Genomic DNA, 12,352 nt, shown 5'->3' with positions numbered 1-12,352 from the left:
TCTTCAAACTTCGATTAGGCACTTGTTTATTGCATTTTGAGCCCTCGTAATTGATCTATAAGGGCCTCAAGACATATACCCACTTTGTTAAGTCCCCGGGTAACTTTATTTTTACCCGAAAAGGCCTAACTTTCAACGTTGACGCTTTAACCCCTCGCACACGAATTCGATCATAACTTTCTCATACGTTAACGAAACTTTACGAAATTTAAATCGTGCATTCTAGTGAGCATGATTAACATTTACAAAGCTTCGGGTTTGTCAAAAGGTCACTCAGAGGTATATCTTTAAACATGTTGACACATGTAACCCCTGTAGTTTGTAATCTCTCACTTTTAGCTTCGTATGATCCATGATTTATTTGTTTGAAGGTATGAGCATCATGTAGGGTTAATGTACATTATATTTATTCACAGTTGACACTTAGAATACGTATATTCACATACTTTCCATGTTTGTCAACTTTAGTCCTTCTATAATATTTCTTTCACACGTTCAAACTTTATGACACGTGTCAACACATTACAGGACGTGAATTTTCGAGGTGTTACATCCTCACCCCCTTAGAATAAATCTCGACCCGAGATTTACTGAACTAAGTAAGGGTACTTTTCTTTCATCGTGGATTCAACCTCCCACGTGAATTCGGAACCTCTACGGGCATCCCATTTGACCTTAACAATAGGTACATGCTTCCTTCGAAGCTTCTTTACCTGTCGACCTTCAATCGACAAAGGTTTTTCCACAAACTCTAAGCTCTCATATATATGCACATCTGTATGTGGTATAACCAGTGATTCGTCAGCGAAACACTTCTTCAGATTGCAGATGTGGAACACATTGTGAATTCCACTGAGCTCTTCTGGTAAGTTTAACTTATAGGCAACTGACCTAATATGTTCGATAACCTCGAAAGGTCCTATGTATCTCGGGCTTAGCTTGCCTTTCTTACCAAACCGCATCACACCTTTCCAGGGTGACACTTTAAGTAGGACTTTGTCACCTATTTCGAAGTGAAAATCCTTACGCTTAGGATCAGCGTAACTCTTCTGCCTATCCCGGGCAGCTTTGAGACGGTCTCGAATCTGGACAATCTTGTCCGAGGTTTCGAACACTATCTCTGGTCCTGATAACTGGACGTCTCCAACTTCCGCCCAACAAACGGGCGATCTACACTTTCTACCGTATAATGCCCCAAAAGGCGCAGCCTTGATGCTGGTGTGGTAGCAATTGTTGTAGGAGAATTCGATTAATGGTAGGTTCTTATCCCAACTACCACCCAAATCAATTGCACATGCACGTAGCATGTCTTCCAACGTTCGAATAGTACGCTCACTCTGACCGTCTGTCTGAGGATGGTAAGCCGTACTAAAATTCAAACATGTGCCCAAAGATTGCTGGAAACTCTTCCAAAAATGCGACGTGTACCTAGTATCTCTATCAGAGATAATAGACACAGGTATGCCATGTAAGGCTACAATCTTATCAACGTAAAACTGGGCTAACATGTCGGAGCTATAAGTCTCCTTGATGGGTAAAAATGTGCTGACTTAGTCAGTCTATCAACTATAACCCATATTGTATCATTTCCTTTCCTGATCTTTGGTAACTTGGTAATAAAATCCATGGTTACCATTTCCCACTTCCACGTAGGAAGTTCAGGCTGTTGTAGCAAACCTGATGGTTTCTGATGCTCGGCTTTGACTTGCGCATGAGCCAAGCATTTAGCTACATAGGTGGCCACAGACTTCTTCAAGCCTATCCACCAATAATTTGCCCTTAGATCCTGGATAGCTGATGGCAAATTTCTAATCGTTGACTACTTAGGGTTGCGGCAATTAATGCGTAAGCAAAATGAACCGTCTTTCTTATTTAACAATATCAACTCTCGGAATATCGAGTTAGGCTATATGAACCCTCTATTTAAAAGCTTAATTAATCAGGGTTTCGATTCTTCCAATGATGGTACTAGCCGTCATGGAGATTTCATAATAATGCAGTCTTAAATGGAGTATTAAAACTTAATTCTACCTGCCTTCCAGGAGGTGAGCAGGGAAAACTTATGAGAAGATAATCAAGGTATAAGGAGGCTACAGAGATTTTCCATATCTCAGGCTCCAGTTCATCCACCATTGCTCGTGTCAAATAAGTGACACCTTTATGTTACTAGTTCACGAATTCCTTAATCGGGAACATTTACTTGGAAAATTCCATTCTGGATATCTTCTTTGAATACTACTAGTCGACTTTAGTACAATATGATCATTGGGATATCTTAAGGGTTCCATGTATTAAACCTCCATGCTGATCAGACATGGAAATAATCTATGGGACACACTAGGATACGCCAATCCTCATATGACACTTTTATCAACATAGTTTGGCATTCGCAGGCGATAGAAAACAATGAAAAAAATAATTAAAATAACATATGTTGTCGCACTCTATGCAAAGAAAGAGTGCTTTTAGATTTTCGGAAGGACTCCTTGCCGATCCATAAGAATCGGTTACTATGGTTTCCTTGGTAAGTTATACCTTGTGGATGATAATAAAAATTTTGCTAAGTTTATGGTTCATGAAGATTTATTATTGCCTGTATTAAAAACAGGACACTTAGCAGATGTTATCATTGATAAATGATAAGGAAGTTTATTGTGCAAGTGCTTATATTAAATCAATAATGGAAGTTTCACAAACTAGGCACCTAGCTCAGTTGGCTAGGCGCGCGAAAGGTGCGGCCTAGACCCAGGTTCGACTCCGGGGACGGCCAACTCCACCATTTTTTTTTATGTTTAATTTTAATTAATCGTACGGATACGTGTAATTATGAGAGTTGTCTCATAAGGAGTCTTGATAATTAATTGCTTCTTATCACCCACGATATGGGCTTGATTTTTCGAGGCAACCAATCGATTTTTATCACTTTATTGAGTCCTTATATTTAACGGAACTAGGACATCGGAAAAATGATTCTTTATGGATATAAAACATCCATCTAATAATGCTGAAGCAGTCTCAGAGGTATACAGGCTTCTTACCGAACTTTCGTTGCTTTTTATTAAGCCTGTACTCGCTCTCTTTCTCAGATTTCTGGGAGTTATCCCCCTTCTTTGGTTCATCCTTCATATTTGAAGTGTGAGCATAGCTCTCCTCATGAGTAATTTAACATGGTTTTGAATGAGATTTAGAGCGAGAAGTATTCAGCTCTTTGTATTGTCTCATGACCTTTTCCATGGTCCTTTCAATTGCTACGTCAACCACAGCCCGATGATTAACTCCATTAATATTGAGGTTTACGTTTGTAGTTTTATCAACTTTCGTCGCCTTAATAGTGTTGCGACTTTCGTCTACCTCACCCGAGTTTTCCATACTCGAAACTTGGTACCAATCACCAAGATTTACCCATTATTAGTCATCATCCTGATGACCTGACTTACATTAGCCACGGCATTCATAAACCGTATGGGCTATTCTGTTCCGAACATTCATAGCGAATGTTATTTTGAACGAAATTCCATTATATTTAGCCTAGGTCACAACTGGACCATCAATGGCATTCAAAGTTTGGAGCGAGTCCAATATTTGCTTGACCGGGGACCATAATGTCACAACTGTCTTTGTCACAATTACGATTATAAATAGCTCAAGGGCTAGCCTTTCATGACTTCGGTTATATATTTTTATACATATATGGTATAGAAGCCTGTCGCGAGGGACGTAGAAAATATGGCATAAAGCCCAGTCATGAAGGACATAAATGATTATACGGCACGAAGGCCTTGTCACAAAGGACATTTAGATATGGCACAAACGGCCTTGTTATAAGGACATTCTTCAAATCTGGTACAAAGGCATGTCACCAGGAATGTTAACATTTAATAGGTCAACTTGTCACGAATGACCAATTATAGCACATAGGCTTGTCCTGAATGACTTTAAAACATAACTCGATGGTCTATTTTCAAGGACCTTAATTTATTAGCCGCAATCTTATTAGATTAGGGCTTCCAGGTTTGAACGTGGTTCTTCACCTTTGGACAGGGAGTCATGGACCACAACCGTCATTGTCTTGAAGGACGATTCATTTGGCAGAAAAGAAGCCAATCAACATCACTAATGGATGTTTATATATAACCATCGTATCTAATGATATTAGTCATGATCACATCGATCATATTGACTATTAGGTTTGGGTATAATCACACCATTTTGACTAGGGGATCATAAAGATCACTACTATCGTTGTCTTACCGACACCAGAATAGGGTATAGCCCGTAGGCATTTCATCGCGAGGGATGTTAATATTATGATCATCATACTGATGATACCAGTCAGGATCGCAACGAGTATAGCTTATGGGGTTTGAGTATAGCTCACCCCTTTGGCAAAGAATCACAAAGATTAAAATTGCCTCGTCTCGATTGGACAACATAATATAGCCCTTAGGCAAAACATCTCTAAGGATGTTGAAACTGTTTTAATCATCGTATTGATGATTTTTGTCATGCTCGCATTGATCGTATCGACTATTAGGCTTGAGCGTAGCTCACTACCTTGGACATGGAATCGTAACGATCACAATGTCTTTGTCACACATGGACAATATAATATGGCCCATAGGCGAAACATCACTAATGGATGTTTATAATAGGTTCATCCTATTAGAAGATATAAGTCATGATTGCATTAATCATATTGACTATAAGTCATGTATAAGAAACACATAAAGTGGCATGCATGTAGTTTCAAATAAAACATAAGAATAAGGCTCTAGAACTATAGACTAGGTAAAAAGCATGGCAATTCTACCTAATTCCCTATAGTTATGGCTCTGATACCAATCTGTCACACCCCAACCAATGGCGGAAACATCGGGATGAGACGAAGTGTGAAGATTGCTCGAGACATCATAACGCTATTTGTGACAATAATTTAATAATCCAAATTTCATTTCCAAAATAAATGTCAAAACATTACAAGAAAAGCAAATAACAACATTGTTCAACATAACATAAACAAAATTGATACAACACTTTAAACCTAAACGTCTAAGTGAGTATTTAGGCATCTTTGCTATCCGTTTTCATTTCATCATCATCAACCTGTAACATGTTTAAAAATACAATTCAATGCAAAAGCAAAGGCGAGTATACAAGTTTGGTACGTACATAGCATAAGTTAAAAAGTGTGATCAATTCCTCATGGCAAGCATATGATTCAAGATAAACCTTAAATATGGCATGTGTCTAACATATCAAACCAAGAAAACGCAATATGCTCAAGACATAACCTCAAGTTTACGGGCGGGTCGTTAATCCTATAGCGCTACATATGTCAAGGTTTGGCTCGTACGAAGTTAATGATAAGTTCAACACATAAGAATAACCCAAGTTTAAAGTATCAAGTCATCACGTATACAAGCATGTTATAGGAACGTTCATGTGTTTAACAAAGTGTTCATGTGTAAGTCAATAGGTAAACATGTTACACCCCAAAAGTGGTAAAAGTAAAAAGGGGGAAATACGAGTATACTCACAAAATTGCATATGCGTTCCGATTATCCAAGAGTGACGAGTTTACTTGTGAGTGAGGATTTGATGGTAGGGTTACGTGATGTGTTGGGAGTGGTAAGATTCGGAATTTAGAAATTAAAGTAGTAAAAGTATGTATATATGAAAGTAATATCTAAGCTCTAAGAGTTTGCTTATGACACCATAATTAGTGGTTTCATGGGTCCCAAATTGCCCATTGGAATCATAACAAGAACTCTAGAATCTTTGATATGATAGCTTAGGTTTATGATGGCTAATCATGGTTTGACTAACACCACAAACTCAGCCATGTTTTTATACATTTATGTATAGTTTATATAGTAATAATGCATCCTAAAACTATGTCCAATCAAGTATTGTCATATAACATCATGTATGTCAAGCATGGAGGTTAGAAAACCTCATTATAAGATTCACCACTACACACACCATCATGAAGATGGTGGGAGGGTCATGAATAACAATAAAGTAAATCTAATCTAACAAGTTATAAAATGTTCAAATGAAGGAGTGTAACTTAGTTTGGAAAGCCAAAGCTTCCATTTGTTCACACTTCACAAGTCACAAGTTCATCATATAAAAGATGATGTCTTGTGCTTGTTTTCATCATTGATTTGTTACGTATAAACATAAATAAAAGGGGTGTTTGAACCCAAAACCTTGATGGAAATCCCCTAAACACAAACCCACAACCATAGACTAAGTTGTGAGCTTGGTGGGAACAAGATTCCACCAAGTTTTCTAACAAAATATAAACATAAAAAGAAATAAAAATGAGCAGAATTTTATATGCAATTTGGACCTAAAAAAATGGTGAGGTTTCACCTTAGTTTGCCCAAGCAAACTTGTGAAAACCTTCCTAAAGGTTATCCAAGTGTTTTAGAAGAAGGAATAAGAAGAAAAGGGTTGAAGAAGTGAGCTAGAACTCACTTTGAATGACTTAAACTTTCTGCTCAAAGCTGGGAATTTTTAGAGTGATTAGAGAGTGATTTTGGAGTGATTAAGAGATTTGTAAAGTGGAAAGGGGCTGGGCATAAGTTGGTATTTATAGGGAATGGTTTAGGGTTAAGTTGGTTGGCTTTAATTATAAGTAGTTGAGGGTTAAATTAATTAAAAAAATCAATTAAACATAACACATAGTTACAGCCGCATGTGTTGTTAGCAGCCACAATAATTCTTTCTTTTTGTTGTTGCAACTATTGTTAGGTTTTAATTAAATTATAATAAATTAATTTTTCACACTTAATAAAATATAACCTAAGTGTTGTGTGACTAGCATAAAATAAACAAAGCTAAGTATGCCCAAGGCAGTCCTGCGATCAGAAGCGGGCAACTGTCTTTATTTCTTTTTTTTTTTACATTAATATGTTATATAATTGTAGGCTATGTTATGTGAATATGATGTGTAATATTTACCCAACATGAAATAAGCTCAAAATGCAAGTTGGTTGGTAGATTAAAAAAAAAATAAAAATAAAAATAAAACAACTAGTGTAGCCTATTATTTGCGGCCACAATATGCCATTTTTTTATATTTTTTTTTCTTTTTATTATTCACAATATAAAAGGGACATGATCTAAGCAAATTGTGAATCACCTTATTGACATTGATGAAATAACCTTTTCCAATGACTACCATTTAAAATATATTTTGACATGTCTTTAGATAGTCAACATTTAAAAAAAAATTAAATCCTATCTTCTTTTATGTACTATATTTTTCAAAAATTTAATAACTCTAGTCTTTGAAAACATTGGTTGAAATAATTAATTTTTTTTTAAATCAACTAAATAGTAATTTATTATTTATAATCTTGATAAGATTTTTCTTAACCATTTTAGTTGAAAATTTTAAATGATTTTTTTTTTGTTAAATATAGATAATTGGGACAACCATTCTAAAAACGGAAAGCTACGAAAAAAAAACCGGAGCGTTACAGTCTCCCCTCCTTTAGGAAATTTCGTCCCGAAATTTATTCAAGAGGCAGACCTTGCCAAAAAGGCATTTTGGCTAAGAATGGTTGTCTGAAATCAAGACTTGGAAGTTTGAGATGTGCTGAAAAGTATGAAAATTTTAGGAACGAAAAGGGAGGTGTGTAAAAAGGGTTCGTTTGACTAAAATTATTTGAGCCATTAAGCATAAGTAAAACATGCATGTGTGTGTATAGGCCAGCGAACCTAAACGAGTTTGAATAACTCGAAATGGAGAGGTATTTAAAATGTGCTATCTTAAAAAAACGTTTTCGTATAAAATGGTATGTATTTTGATGAAACGTGTGGCCGTATTGTAGGTTGTAAGAAAAGTTTCATAGTTTTAAAGAGTATCGTTAAATCATATGTTTGTATAAAATTGTTCGTTGATGAAGAACGGGAAAGTTAGGTATTTTAAATAAAATGATTTTGGGGTAGCGGCCAACTAAGTATCTTTGTGTATAAATAAAGAAGAGAAAATGGTTTTAAAAGTAAGAAAGTATTTAAGGATTCGTGCGTGTAAACAGGTTGAGTGTAAATGGGGTTTGTATAAAAGACAAAGAATAACGGAAAATAATGGAGGTATAAGAGTGAAAGATTGATCTAATAAATGTATGCGGGTATAAGGACGGTGTAAGTATTGGATAAACGAAAGCGATGTGTTAGGAATGAGGTCTCGTCGTGGATAATCGGATATCACGCGTTTAGCAATGCGTTTGTGAGTTGTTAAAGTTGCATATTAGGTCTAAACATGGTCTGTAAAACACCGAATTTCTCATGGCACGTTTTACGAAAGTTTGATAACATGGTGAAAACACTTATATATAGGAAGTACCAGCGGCGTATCCACCATGTTTTGACCACATTATGTCCATTTCGTATTTGGTGTCATGTTACAGTATGTGTTTTACCATACACAGTAGTACACTCTATGGTTCTCCTGAGCCAATCACTATAATCCCGTGTGCACCCGCGATTATTTTGATCGTCGCATGATTTGCATAGCTTGTACTAGTTATGTATGAATTAGGGTATACATAATTTAAAAATTAAGAATGTGTACGTATAAGAATATAGTATATAAGCAATTCCATGCTTAAGTATGTATGGGACCCACGCAAGCGAATCCCTTGGATGACGCTCGCGTACGGGTGCGAATGTATGAATTATGAGTATGAACGAAAGTATGAGCATAACTATAAGTTTACGTATGAATATGCACGTAAGTATGAGTATCAACATAAAACGTACGAGTAGTATAAGTATACGTATAAGCATGAAAAGTATAAATATAAGTATAAGCATAAAATGTATTGTTGTGAAATGTGAGTGTGAGTACGAATACTAATGATTGCGTATGTAGTATTAATTGTAAACATGACAAACTTAAGCATGTAAAAGTACTCAAAAGGTTGAGTATGTGAATACGAATGATATAACTGAAATGGTCGCGATGCAACGACTAAAACGTGTATGATGATATGCATGTGTAGTTGTTTAAATGAAACGTTGAGTTTATCGAATCAAAATTAGGTTGAGCTTGGTTTGAAAGGTAGAATATAGTTTGCATATGTAAGGGAACATAACGTACTCATTGGTTATGCATAACGTATTTGGTAATGAATGGAATGCTACTTTTGTTTAAAAGAGTTTATGTAATTCGAGGATAGTCGGTTCCCATGAAATCTTCTTGCCCACGTGTTTTGTAAATTGGTGTAGGAAAAGGGTTTTCGATGAAAAGTAAGTTCGTTTCATCAAACAGGAAATTATGAATTTAGGAGGTTCTCGTGAAAACGAGGATTCTTAGAAAAGAATTTAGCAAAAGGAATTAGTGATTGTTAAAAGTTTTAACACATGATTTGTTGATGTTGAAAAGAGTATTTGGTAAAATGATCATATCACATCTATGAGATCTTATAAGTAATTCAGAAAGGTTAGTTTGATTTCGATTAAGAGTGGAAGTCTCTAGTATGATGATATAATGTGAACGTGTTTTAGATAATAAATCGAACGTGAAGTTCATGGGCAAGAGATTCATTAGACCGATTGAATTGATAAGTAGCATTTCGTAAGTTTGGAAATTCGTGTAGTAAAACGTTTAAGACATGATTAAGGATCTCGTGCATATGATCTATGTGAAATGTATAATGGAATAAAGAATACGTTTGATAAAATAATAAATTTTGATAATCGCATAAGTAGGGATTTGGTTAATGAAAAACAATTTAGGTATAAAATATGATCGAGTTTGCATAATAAGATATTTTGAATGGACGTTTTGGTAACGATCACCTAGGTAAGGGAATCACCCCTAACTCGTTGGTGAGGTCGTTTTAAGAAAAGAGGAGTGGAGTTAATCGTCAAGGTAAGGAAGTCACTCCTATCTCGATGATATGTCTCCACTTGTCGTTACAAGGAATATGAGTTCAAATTATATGAAGTCATGCATATGTATAAATGTATGAAAAGGATTTAATATGATGTGTGTGTGAGAAGAAAATATCGAAAGTAAATTCGAATTTGAAAGATTGCATCGTATAAAATAAATAGTAGAACACATGTTTGATTAAAACTTGGGATGGTTCCAAAACGGAACTTTGACTAACCAAAGTGGTCGAAAAGTCTTTCGAGTTTGAGGAGCATGCTTTGGCCTAATAGGTGAAATACTCTCGCCGACAAGTCGGTTAACGGTATTTACCCTTCCGGTTACTACATGTCCCCAAATCAATTGAAATTTCGAGACTTGGCGGGATTTAATGAAAATCAAGGAGTGGAACTAGTCGACAAGGTGCGGGTTTCACCCCTAACTTGGCGATTTAGTATCCTAAGTGTGGTTGGTACTCGTCGGGTCAAAAGTTAATTTCGACACTTTGACGAGGGTCCACTAGAATTTGAAATTTGAATTTCTCCATCAAGGTGAGGATTTCACTCCTAACTTGATGGTGAATTTTGTGTAAAAGAAAATTAGATGGATTGAGAGTTGTTCACCAAATTGTGGGTTTCACGCCTATTTTGGTGAAGTCGTCTCGTTTGTGTATTACGAGTGTTCGTGGAATTAGAATAGTCGAGTAAAATGTATGAGGAAAAGCGTATGTTGAAGATTAAACAAACAAGTATAAACATGTCAAGAATGACACATAAAGAATGACGTATTAAAACAAATATTAACACGTAATAAAACATGTATTTAACACATAAGAATAACATGTCAAGAATGATACATAAGGATAAAAATGACATATACATTTAAAAAGGCCCAAAGAGAATGTATAAGAAACACATAAAGTGGCATGCATGTAGTTTCAAATAAAACATAAGAATAAGGCTCTAGAACTATAGACTAGGTAAAAAGCATGGCAATTCTACCTAATTCCCTATAGTTATGGCTCTGATACCAATCTGTCACACCCCAACCAATGGCGGAAACATCGGGATGAGACGAAGTGTGAAGATTGCTCGAGACATCATAACGCTATTTGTGACAATAATTTAATAATCCAAATTTCATTTCCAAAATAAATGTCAAAACATTACAAGAAAAGCAAATAACAACATTGTTCAACATAACATAAACAAAATTGATACAACACTTTAAACCTAAACGTCTAAGTGAGTATTTAGGCATCTTTGCTATCCGTTTTCATTTCATCATCATCAACCTGTAACATGTTTAAAAATACAATTCAATGCAAAAGCAAAGGCGAGTATACAAGTTTGGTACGTACATAGCATAAGTTAAAAAGTGTGATCAATTCCTCATGGCAAGCATATGATTCAAGATAAACCTTAAATATGGCATGTGTCTAACATATCAAACCAAGAAAACGCAATATGCTCAAGACATAACCTCAAGTTTACGGGCGGGTCGTTAATCCTATAGCGCTACATATGTCAAGGTTTGGCTCGTACGAAGTTAATGATAAGTTCAACACATAAGAATAACCCAAGTTTAAAGTATCAAGTCATCACGTATACAAGCATGTTATAGGAACGTTCATGTGTTTAACAAAGTGTTCATGTGTAAGTCAATAGGTAAACATGTTACACCCCAAAAGTGGTAAAAGTAAAAAGGGGGAAATACGAGTATACTCACAAAATTGCATATGCGTTCCGATTATCCAAGAGTGACGAGTTTACTTGTGAGTGAGGATTTGATGGTAGGGTTACGTGATGTGTTGGGAGTGGTAAGATTCGGAATTTAGAAATTAAAGTAGTAAAAGTATGTATATATGAAAGTAATATCTAAGCTCTAAGAGTTTGCTTATGACACCATAATTAGTGGTTTCATGGGTCCCAAATTGCCCATTGGAATCATAACAAGAACTCTAGAATCTTTGATATGATAGCTTAGGTTTATGATGGCTAATCATGGTTTGACTAACACCACAAACTCAGCCATGTTTTTATACATTTATGTATAGTTTATATAGTAATAATGCATCCTAAAACTATGTCCAATCAAGTATTGTCATATAACATCATGTATGTCAAGCATGGAGGTTAGAAAACCTCATTATAAGATTCACCACTACACACACCATCATGAAGATGGTGGGAGGGTCATGAATAACAATAAAGTAAATCTAATCTAACAAGTTATAAAATGTTCAAATGAAGGAGTGTAACTTAGTTTGGAAAGCCAAAGCTTCCATTTGTTCACACTTCACAAGTCACAAGTTCATCATATAAAAGATGATGTCTTGTGCTTGTTTTCATCATTGATTTGTTACGTATAAACATAAATAAAAGGGGTGTTTGAACCCAAAACCTTGATGGAAATCCCCTAAACACAAACCCACAACCATAGACTAAGTTGTGAGCTTGGTGG

Source organism: Helianthus annuus, chromosome 15, assembly GCF_002127325.2.
Source record: "Helianthus annuus cultivar XRQ/B chromosome 15, HanXRQr2.0-SUNRISE, whole genome shotgun sequence".
NCBI lineage: Eukaryota > Viridiplantae > Streptophyta > Magnoliopsida > Asterales > Asteraceae > Helianthus > Helianthus annuus.
Note: the sequence above shows the minus strand (reverse complement) of the source record.